This window comes from Aegilops tauschii, chromosome 4 (assembly GCF_002575655.3).
Source record: "Aegilops tauschii subsp. strangulata cultivar AL8/78 chromosome 4, Aet v6.0, whole genome shotgun sequence".
Taxonomy (NCBI): domain Eukaryota; kingdom Viridiplantae; phylum Streptophyta; class Magnoliopsida; order Poales; family Poaceae; genus Aegilops; species Aegilops tauschii.
This window is the reverse complement of record NC_053038.3, coordinates 282689475-282699657: the sequence shown is the minus strand read 5'-3', so window position 1 is coordinate 282699657 and position 10183 is coordinate 282689475.

Genomic DNA, 10183 nt, shown 5'->3' with positions numbered 1-10183 from the left:
TTGTTTTTGAATGGAAGAGGAGAGGAGCAGTGCTGGTTTTGGATTAGAACGGGAGAGGAGCGACGCTGGTTTTGGATTGGAACAGGAGAGGAGGGGCGGTGGTTTTGAAATGGAAGAGGAGAGGAGCGGCGTTGGATTTAGATTGGAACAGGAGAGGAGCGGCGGTGGTTTAAGAGGAGAGGAGCGGTGCTGGTCTTGGAAGTATTTTTTTGTTTTGCGTATTTTGGGTCAAAGTTTGACCATGTACTGTATTTGACAAGCAAAATGTGAATGCATGTCACCAAAAATTGTATCGTTTGGTTCGTATCTGAATGTACTTTCAAATTATATTATTTTTGCAACGTATAGCATATATTTTATTTGTGAAAATCATGGTCAATTATGACCCAGAATAAAAGGGAGACTAGTTAGTGTGGGGTCGCTTTCTTAATTGAAGGGTAAATTGATTTTGACTTTGATCCAGTCACAGCGCGCCGGCCCTCACGTCCAATCCTAAATCGCTGCCGCACACTCCTCTCCCTCTTCTCCATTGCAAAACCACCTCCTCTCCTCTCCATTATCTCCATTCCAAAACCACCATCTCGCCTCTCCCTCTTCTCCATTGCAAAACCACCTCCTCTCTCCTCGGACGAGGATCCCCTGACGTAGCCCATCCTGCCATGGAGACACCGACACATGGGTCCCACCAAGCACGGGGCCCACCTGTGAGCGACTGAAAGTCAGGGAAACCTCTCCTCTCCATCATCTCCATTCCAAAACCACCTTCTCGCCTCTCTCTCTTATCCATTTCAAAACCACCCCCTCTCCTCTCCATCATCTCCATTCCAAAACCACCGTATCGCCTCTCCCTCTTCTCTATTGCAAGACCACTGTCTCTCCTCCCATCTTCCAAAGCTAGCACCGGACCACTCAGAAGGACATCTATGGAGAGGATGCAGCAGCGAATCAGGCAGATCACCGGCGGCGACCAGGCAAAGTTACCCAGGTTGAAGGAGATCCTTACTTGGTTTGACAATGAGTGGGAGATTTCGAGGACGGTGAGGGCCATGTGGCAATGTATGCGAAAGAGCGAGACGGCGGCGATGAGGGCGACGATGTACTCCTCGGCGGCAGTCACGCCGCAGTCCTTCGAGTTCAACGAGTATCTCTTCTGGGCGATGGAGCAGACAGATTCACCCGAGGCGAAAGTCAGGCGGAGGTGGTGGGCGTACAGGTCGAAGGTCGAGCACCAGAGGATAACGAATCGATCGAGTGCGGTGTGCCGTTCGTGAGGGTGCAGAGCCAGCCGGAGCCACAGGAGTATTCGTTCTCCCACCGCAAGAGGAGGCCGGATGGCGCGACGTCGCTTCCCCGCCTTTCTCCACGGTTCCCTCGACGCTTGCCTCGTTTCAACGGCGTCAGTAGGTTTTAAGGTAAGCTTCGTACTAACCTAATCTTCGATCAGCTCATGCTTACAATCATTTTGACAGCTAATAAAAATCATGCTTATAAGCAGTCTTCGAGTACTATGCCAATCACCCTAAAATAGCTCTGGACCTTTGGGTCAAATTTGTGACACTGTGTACAAATAAATAAAAATAGATTGGTGCTTCTCTCAGAAAAGAGTACACCATAGAAAATTGCCAATATAAGCTACTAGTATCTTTTCTGAAGTCTAAGCTACTAGTATTTGGTTAGAGGATTTGCTATAGAGAAATATCCGTCCACAGTGAGCGCCACACCTCCCACTGATGGTGGTGGATGCCAATGCTTAGATGGAGCAGAGTGTCGGTAATTTTTACTTGGCACCTCGCACTCTGCATATATGTCGGTTCCATCTGTACATTTGTGCAATTCCACCAAAATGCAGGTGAATAACCCTGTTTGCATAGATAATGAAAAGGCGTGATTACATTATAGTGGCACTAGTTGATGAAACATACACTAATAAATAGAAGAAAATATTGCGATAGTATCATAGTATGCCATGCTGCGAGGGAAGATGGACCCAAGTCTCCCCGATACACCTTCTGCCAGTGATGAACATCAGTGTACAACGGTAGTACAAGGAGGGGCCTTGAGACATTCCAATCTCTATTTTTGTGCAGATCAACTAAAATTAAGCACCTCAGTTGTAGAAACGCTTAAACATTAACAATGGGACTAGTTGATGAAACATATAATAACAAAGAGAAGCACTTTCTTTATCTACAATGGAAATGAAATGATAGAGAGGACACTCGCTCTATTTTAACTGTATTATTACTTCATTTTATCAGTGGCACTAGGGTCGAGAAGGTGGCAAACGAGGTGTAATGTGCTGGCTCTTTCAGTCCCTATCTTCCCCTCTGATGTTTCTGTGGTAGCATTTGGGTTGTAATCCAAACTTGGTCGAGCTGGTGCTGCGTCCCCCTACCTACCAAGCTTATGTGGCGAACTTGTCTCCTGCTAGTACTCAGTCCGTTCTAGTAGTAGTTGCATAACTGCCCATTTACACTGAGATGTTGTCAGATAATGGTTTTGTATGGTTGGATTTCTTTAATGAAATCGGAGGAAACCCCCTCTTTCGATATATAAAAAAATCAGTGCCACTAGCGGTGCCAAAACATTGCCTCAAATTAATTGTGCCACTAGATTAAGGTGCAAAATAATAACATTACTGCTTTATCATGGCAGTGCCAAAACAGTAGCACAAGAGCATACTCAACATGCAGGATCTTTGGCAAACGGTCAGACCAAAAAGGAACATACCTCGTGATGGGAACCATGTCTGCAGTCAACGCCATTGTAGAAGGGATGACACCAGTCACCAACATGGATGATTCAATTCATGGGACCTTTTGGTGAAGTTCACCTAAAATGAAGCAATGTCCCATGAGCTAGCAGCTTCTTCTTCATTTTTTTTAAGAAAAGGGCTGCAGCCCCGGTTCCATTTCCATCAGAAAACGAAACCCACAGAGCTTCTTCTTCATTAGTTGCAATAAAATTGAGCAACATCAAGGTTGGTTGTGAAGCTCCTGGAATGTTCAACTATAATTTGGATATCATTTGTGCAGTTCAACTAAGATCAAGCGTGAATTGTATGTCTTTGTTTGCACAAAAAATAGGAAAGGAGGGTGACAAACAAGTGATGAAACATACATCAAATGAAAAGAAGCATGTTCCTTATCTGAATGGCAATCCTACAAGGACAGTAGCAATTTTCTAAAGCAGCAACATTGTTAGATATTAGTGTGGCATTAGGATTAACTATGACAACCGTTCAATACGACATTACTTAAATGGTGCCATTGCTTCATTTTACCAGCAACATTGGTTTAACGTGTCCTTACTTTTAGCAGTGCGACTGCTACATTTTACCAGTGGCATTACATAAGAGTGGCTCGGGGCAACAAACATCAGAACAGGATATCTGGGTTGGTCCCAGTTTTGTTCGGTATAGCCACCTTATACTGTGTGAGGCTAACAAATCTAGTGCTGGACTTACTATGTTGACTTGTCCCCTGAACCAAAAGAACCGCCTAGGTCAAATCGTTGGGGGTACTTTCATAACTTACCCCACATTTCGGACAAGCGCGTCCCTAAGCCATGGTTCCCCACTCCCATCCCATCCGCCCACCCATTCGTACACCGAGGCCGCGAAAACTCGTGAAGCCCCACACCCTCCTCCGTCCGCCACCCAGCCGGAGCCTCTTCCCCGACGACGTCGTCCACAACAACACCTCGACGTCCCTCATCCACCGTACCGGATGAGGATCCGTCGTCGATCTCATCGTCCCGCCGGTTCAGCCACCCCGTCCTCCACCTCCAAGGAGCTGCCCCGACGTTCCCCTCGTCTTTCGCGCCACCTCCATTCCCACACCGCCGTCTTCACCTGCACCACCGGAAGAGCATCACCATCACCGTTTCCTTGGATGAAGCTGAGGCCTAATCAGCGCCACCAAAGAGGTTGTACACTAATCGCCGCATTTTCTTCTTGATCCGATCTCACGGTGCTGCCGGCGCTTGGTCCCGAGTCGACACGGCGTGGCTCCATCCACGACGGTGTCGCTGGCCACTTCCTCCATGGTGTCGCTCCCTTGGCAGCGATGTCCACATCAGTAGGAGCTGCTGCTGCTTTAGCTCTCGCTCTCGCTGCTGCTCTGCTCTTGCTCTCGGTCCCCTGCTTGGTCTGCTCTTGCTCGTGCTGCTGCTCTCGCTCTTGCTCATACTTGCGATGCTGCTCCAATTTAGCTACACTTCAGTCGACTGAATCGACTTTCGGGTCAGTCAATTTTCAGGCGGTAGGGGGGCTCGCTGGAGTTAAGGAAAACCAGCCGCAGCGGGGAGGGGGGCTCACCGGAGAGGTACCCCAGTATCTATCTTAGGGTTCAGGGTGGGGGCGGTGGCGTGGGGATGGCCAGAGAAAAAGCTCGGCACGGGGGGCCTAGAGCGATGGCCGGGGCGGCGGAAGACCGGCGGAAGACCGGCGGTGGGGAGTGGTTTCGGGGTGGGCGGGGCGGCGCACCGACGGCCGCGGGCGGCAGGGGGCGACTGTTTGGCCGGCGGTGGCTGGCGGCTCAGGGTAGCCTCACCTGATGCTGCTACACGACCAGCTGCCCCGGCTCTCGCACGCGCTGCTGCTGCTGCTACTGCTTTTCTGCTACTAGTGCGTTTATTTTCGACAGAAAAATTCAGTTTCGACAGTTAAGTTCAGTTTCGACAGTTAAATTCAGTTTCGACAGTTAAGTTCAGAGATGAGCGGCTAATGTATTTTACATCTAGCACTTTGTGGTTATGTATTTTACGTCATCTATTGGAGATGCTATTAGAATTCCACTCAGGTTAACGTTGTCTCTCTTGTCCTGCTTCAGCCTCAGCGTCGTACAACTCACCATCACAGCGGAGCAGTACCCCGGGCTCCATCTCCAGACGCCTAAGATCTTCTTCCCCTCCCCCGACAGCCAAGTCAGCCGGATCATCCTCAACGCCAACCCAATCACGCTGAGATCGGCATGGCTTCGCCAAAGAGGTTGTACACTTGTTGTATCTCTTTTTTACTCTACATGTTATATATATTGTCCACTGAGCACACGCAGTAACGTGAAATACGATTAGTTTCTCCTACTATATGACAAGTGGTGAGGTACCAGGCAACTTAGCTATCCGTGATGGACTCTCTTGAACGCCATCATTATTAATCTATGCGCGTTTGAGCTGTGCATTTGTCAAAGGGCCTGGGAGTTGAGCTCGTAGGGCATTGGCCTGGGTCCAAAGTAATAGAAGTAGCACAAAAACATTTTTTGAGTGTAGGCTTTTCCTTGCTCAAGCATGCCTACTAGAATCGCCAGTGCTTGAAAGGAAAAGTGAAGGAAAAACATAGGAATTGGAAAGTTTCCTATGGTACTACTATTCATGAATTTGGTTCAAAGGAATGGAGTAAAGGAAAACTATAGGACTTGTTCCTTTAGTGTCTCCTTGAAAGAAAAACCGTAGGAATTTTAATTTCCACTTGTCCTCCTTTTCAAATTCCTATTCATGAAGCACAAGACTAAGAGATAGTAGCATAATAGCATTATAACCGTACATTTTCTTGTGGTTTGACTTAATCTCACCTTGCTTCTTTGTATCCTGTGATCTTCCAATTCTTGTGAATCAAACACCCAGATTGGCATAAATCCTGTGTTTTTAAATTCTCTATTTTGCACGCGCATTCCTATCCTATTCCTGTCTATTTCCTATCCCTGCATTGTTAGAATCCTCAAATTCAACAAGCCCTTACACAATTACTTCTGTTACAGATATGTGTCAAAGAAAACCTTGTGTGGTTTGTCCTGCTCCTGTTGTGTTGTGTTCCACCCCAGCTCAGCTGCTTCAATGACGGAAGGGTTCACCACAGCAGGGATCTGCTCTTCAGACTGTCTTTCGCCGCCTCAGATCTTCTTCCCCGCCGCCGGCAGCCACGACAACTGCATTACCATCATCAACTGAGCAGATGACCTTGAGGACTACACGGGTCCGCAAGAGAGGTCGCACTCTTCCGTGTCTTCTTACGCTATGCATCGCTTATATGATGACATGCTACTTTATCGTCGTGTTCACCTATTAAACTCCGAGTCTGGTCCAAACTTATGCTGAAACTTGAGTTTTTAAATGGTTGTGGGGTACATATTGGGGCAGCAATCAGTACTGTCTGTCTACTATCTGGTTAATCTCGGGTGTCTACTATGAGTTTGATGTTGGGTGCAAACAAACATTAAAGGAACCATTATCTGTATTTTTTAACTAAAGCTATTATCTACTTGCTATCATTGGTTTTGGGTCTATCCACAGTTTTTTACCATCACTCTGGATTTGTGCATGCACTCCTTACATAATCTCACTATGTTTTATTCCTATGCATGTCAGTTATTGTACACAATGGAACTGAACATGTAGAGCAAAAGAGACGAGCCTTGCGTGGCAATAAAATTTCATGCAGACGTCGCTCCATGGTGGGCGCAAAGGCAGCCCCCTCCACCCATTTCGGATCGTAATCAAGAGGAAGATAACTGTTCTAAGGGGGATTCAGAAGGAGAAGACCACTCCTATTTACCCCCTGAGGTCTTCGCTCTAACTTGGCATGCTGATGCTGGTAGTATCATGCATATGGTGCCTTGCATTGCTTACTGGATACATCAAATATGTCATCTGCTTAGTTTAGACATGCTTTGTGTCAATGCCATATGTTTAGTTTCTTTATCATATATGTGAATCATGCAATGCCATCTTGTTTAGCCAGGCATCATATATGTGAATTTTGCAATGCCACCTTGGTTAGCTAGTCATCTTATATGTGAATTATATCATGCCAACATTTTTTTATTACGTGTTAAATTTGTCAACAATTTTAGTACATTCAATTACTCTTCCTGTGCATCAGCCATTCGGCATGGTCATGGAAAAATCTGAAGTGGAAACAAGGTCTCCAGAGCAGACAATGCTATCTGACGAAGTGCATGTCTTGCTGGTTATGGATAGCTCCTCAGAGGAGGATTCAGAGACAGATGACCAGTCCTATTCCCCCCCGAGGTGCATGCTCTAACTTGGCAGGGTTATGTTGGTCATATCGTGCGTATGGTATCTTGCATTGCTATGTCATTTGCTTAGTTTAGACATGCTTTGTGTGAATTATGCAATGCCATCTTGTTGCAAGACATTATATATGTGAATTATGCAATGCTATCTTGTTGTAAGGCATTATATATGTGAATTATGCAATGCCATGCTGTTTAGCCAAGCGTCATATATGTGAATTATATCATGCTGTCCTTTTTTTGTATTTCTCATTGCATTTGTCGACAATGTTTGTATATTCAACTGCTCTTCCTGTGCATCAGCCATTTGAATTGGTGATGGAGAAATCTGGAGTGAAAACAAGGTCTTCAGAGCAGACAATGCTACCTGCTGAAGCAGATATCTTGCTGGTTACAGATAGCTCTTCAGAGGAGGATTCAGAGGCAGATGACCGGTCCTATTGTCCCCCTGAGGTGTATGCTCAAACTTGGCAGGGTTATATTACTCATATCATGCATATGTTGTATTGCAATGCTTAGTTTTTACATCATATGCACAATATTGAATGCCATCTCCTTAGTTGACACATCATATATGCGATTGCCCTCTGCTCACTTGCTTAGTATATAAATCATATATTTGAATTATATCATGCCAAGATGTTTACATAGACAACATGTATCTGAATTATGGCATGCCAACCCATTTTCTAAAGACATAATATAGTTATATCATCTTATCTTGTTTACATAGTCATCATATTTTGAATTATGTCATCCTATCCTGTTTAGTTAGCCATCATACATTTGAAATTGTGTCATGCTATCCTGTTTAATTAGCCATCATATATGTGAAATTATGTCCTACTATTCTGTTTGGTTAGACAACATAAATGTGAATTATTTCATGCCCTATTTTCTTCCCTACTATCCATTGCACCTGTCTATCTTACAATGTCTATACATTCAATTACTTTTCTTGTTTATCAGCCATTTCAATTGGAGGGGGTGATGGCAGTATCTGTGGGAGTAAAAACACGGTCTTCAGAAAAGATTGTGCTACCTGTCGATGCAGATAGAACCACGGTTGTACTTGCCCAAGAACCAGCTCCACCACACATAACTCAGACTCACGCAGATTGTACCCCTACCCAGTTGGACAGAGAACCAGCTACACCCCTTCTAACCCCAACCCCAGCAGATAGTAACCCAGTTCCAGTTGAGACAGCACCATCTCCACCACAGAGCACCCAAACACGAGCAGTTAGTAAGGCAACTGCAGTGCCCAAACCATGAGGACCATCACTCCGAACCCCAAGTCAACGCTTAAAGCAGAAGAAGAATTGTTCTCAGGTCAGGTTCCGTAGCTATGGTTCATACTACTTTGCTCTCGCATCACTGTATTTACTCATACCAACTAATTTCAAATTGAAGGATGCAATTGAAACTCCAATGGCGCAACAGGTATGTTTTAAACCTGTTTCTTTAACGTGTTTGCTGTTGTAACTTGCTCTATGTTGATTTCAGTTTCAATTGAATAAACAGTTATGTTCTCATGCCATGCACATTGCAAGTGTTGTTATTGCTGTGTAGTTTCCCACACTTATATTCTGTCTATGCTGCTTTGTCTTAAATAGATATGATTCAAACTGTATCTATCTTGATTTGGCAACATAAACTAGAATGATATAGACAATACAGTGACCATACTACATAGATATATGTTTGTTTCATGCTGTTATCCTGTCCACCTTACTACTGAACTGGTTTACCAAAATGAGCTTCATATGCTACATTGTAAACATGTGATGTGTTTTTTATTTCTCTTTTAGAACGCGGATAAAATATTGGAGAAGAGTACCCCGTTATGCAATGGTAAAGGAAGTAATGCAGATAAGGTTCAAGATAGTGAGACATCCCTATTGATCTCCAAGAAAGCAGATAAAAACTATATTGAAGACACTGAGACAACCCCAAAGTCCAGTCTTGATGTAGTGTTCGAGTTACTGGCTACTACTGCTGGCACCAGCTCTTTGAACTCGCTGCCTGAATCAGTTCGGCTTCTTGAGTCTCAACTTCAAGTTGAAAGACATCGATCAGATGTTATGCGACAGGAAGCCGAAGAACTAAGGAAGTCCCTGCAGAATTTAGATGCATACTTTCTGGTGCAACAACAAGTGCTGGAGGATTTAAGCGCCAAACAAGAGAAAGTTAATAAGCTTGCTAAGCATCTTGCCAGCATTATGGGTACCCAGGATATTGTTTCTTGAGCTCTTCTGAAGTGGTTTCAGTTCTGGACTTGTTTTGATGCAGCGTTTATTTGCACTGGTCGCCAACTTTGACAACTAGTGTATATGATATGTTGCTTTGTTCCCTATATTTGCACTGGTGGCGAACTTTGATGCCCAGTGGACGTAATATGTGTAATAGCCGTGATAGCCTAGCGTAAGTTGCTTGCTTATTTATTTCCTTGTTGTCTTGTTTATTTGTTTGCTTGTAGTCAGTGCAGTTCTTTTTTCGCAGTTTGCTAGTGGCCGTAATAACCTATTTTTTAAAACTAGGCCACAATAACCATGGGCTACATATTTACTGTAGTTACCATGGGCCTCCTATAGGCCGTAGAAACAATGGGCCTTCTTAGGGCCGTAGAAAGAATGGGCCTTCTACGGGTCGTAGCATCAATGGGCCTTCTACGGGCCGTAGCATCAATGGGCCTTCTACGGGCCGTATGATCGATAGGCCAAATATGGGCCAATAACAGACCGCATTATGGGTCGTAAATGGGCTAGATTTGGAATCGTCCGTTCATGGGCCGACAATAATAGGTCATCGTTAATCGGTCGTATTTGATGACGTTATGAAAACGGCCCAACGGAGTAACGGGCCGCAAACGGGCCGATTGTAACCGCGGGCTGAATTTGGCCCACAGGCAGAAAAGGCCAATGACGGGCCGTAAGTAACCGAATGCTGGAAATGAGCCCGAGAATAAATGGGCCCTGAGAAGGCTGAAAGATAACACGGGTTGGAAATGGCCCAATGGAATAATGGGCCGTTAATGGGTATAAAGGGGTACACTGTTCATTGCGGGCCAGATTCACCACGGGCCGTTAATGGGCCAAGAGTTACAAATGGTCTCGTATGGGCCGAAAGACATCATGGGCCATGCATGG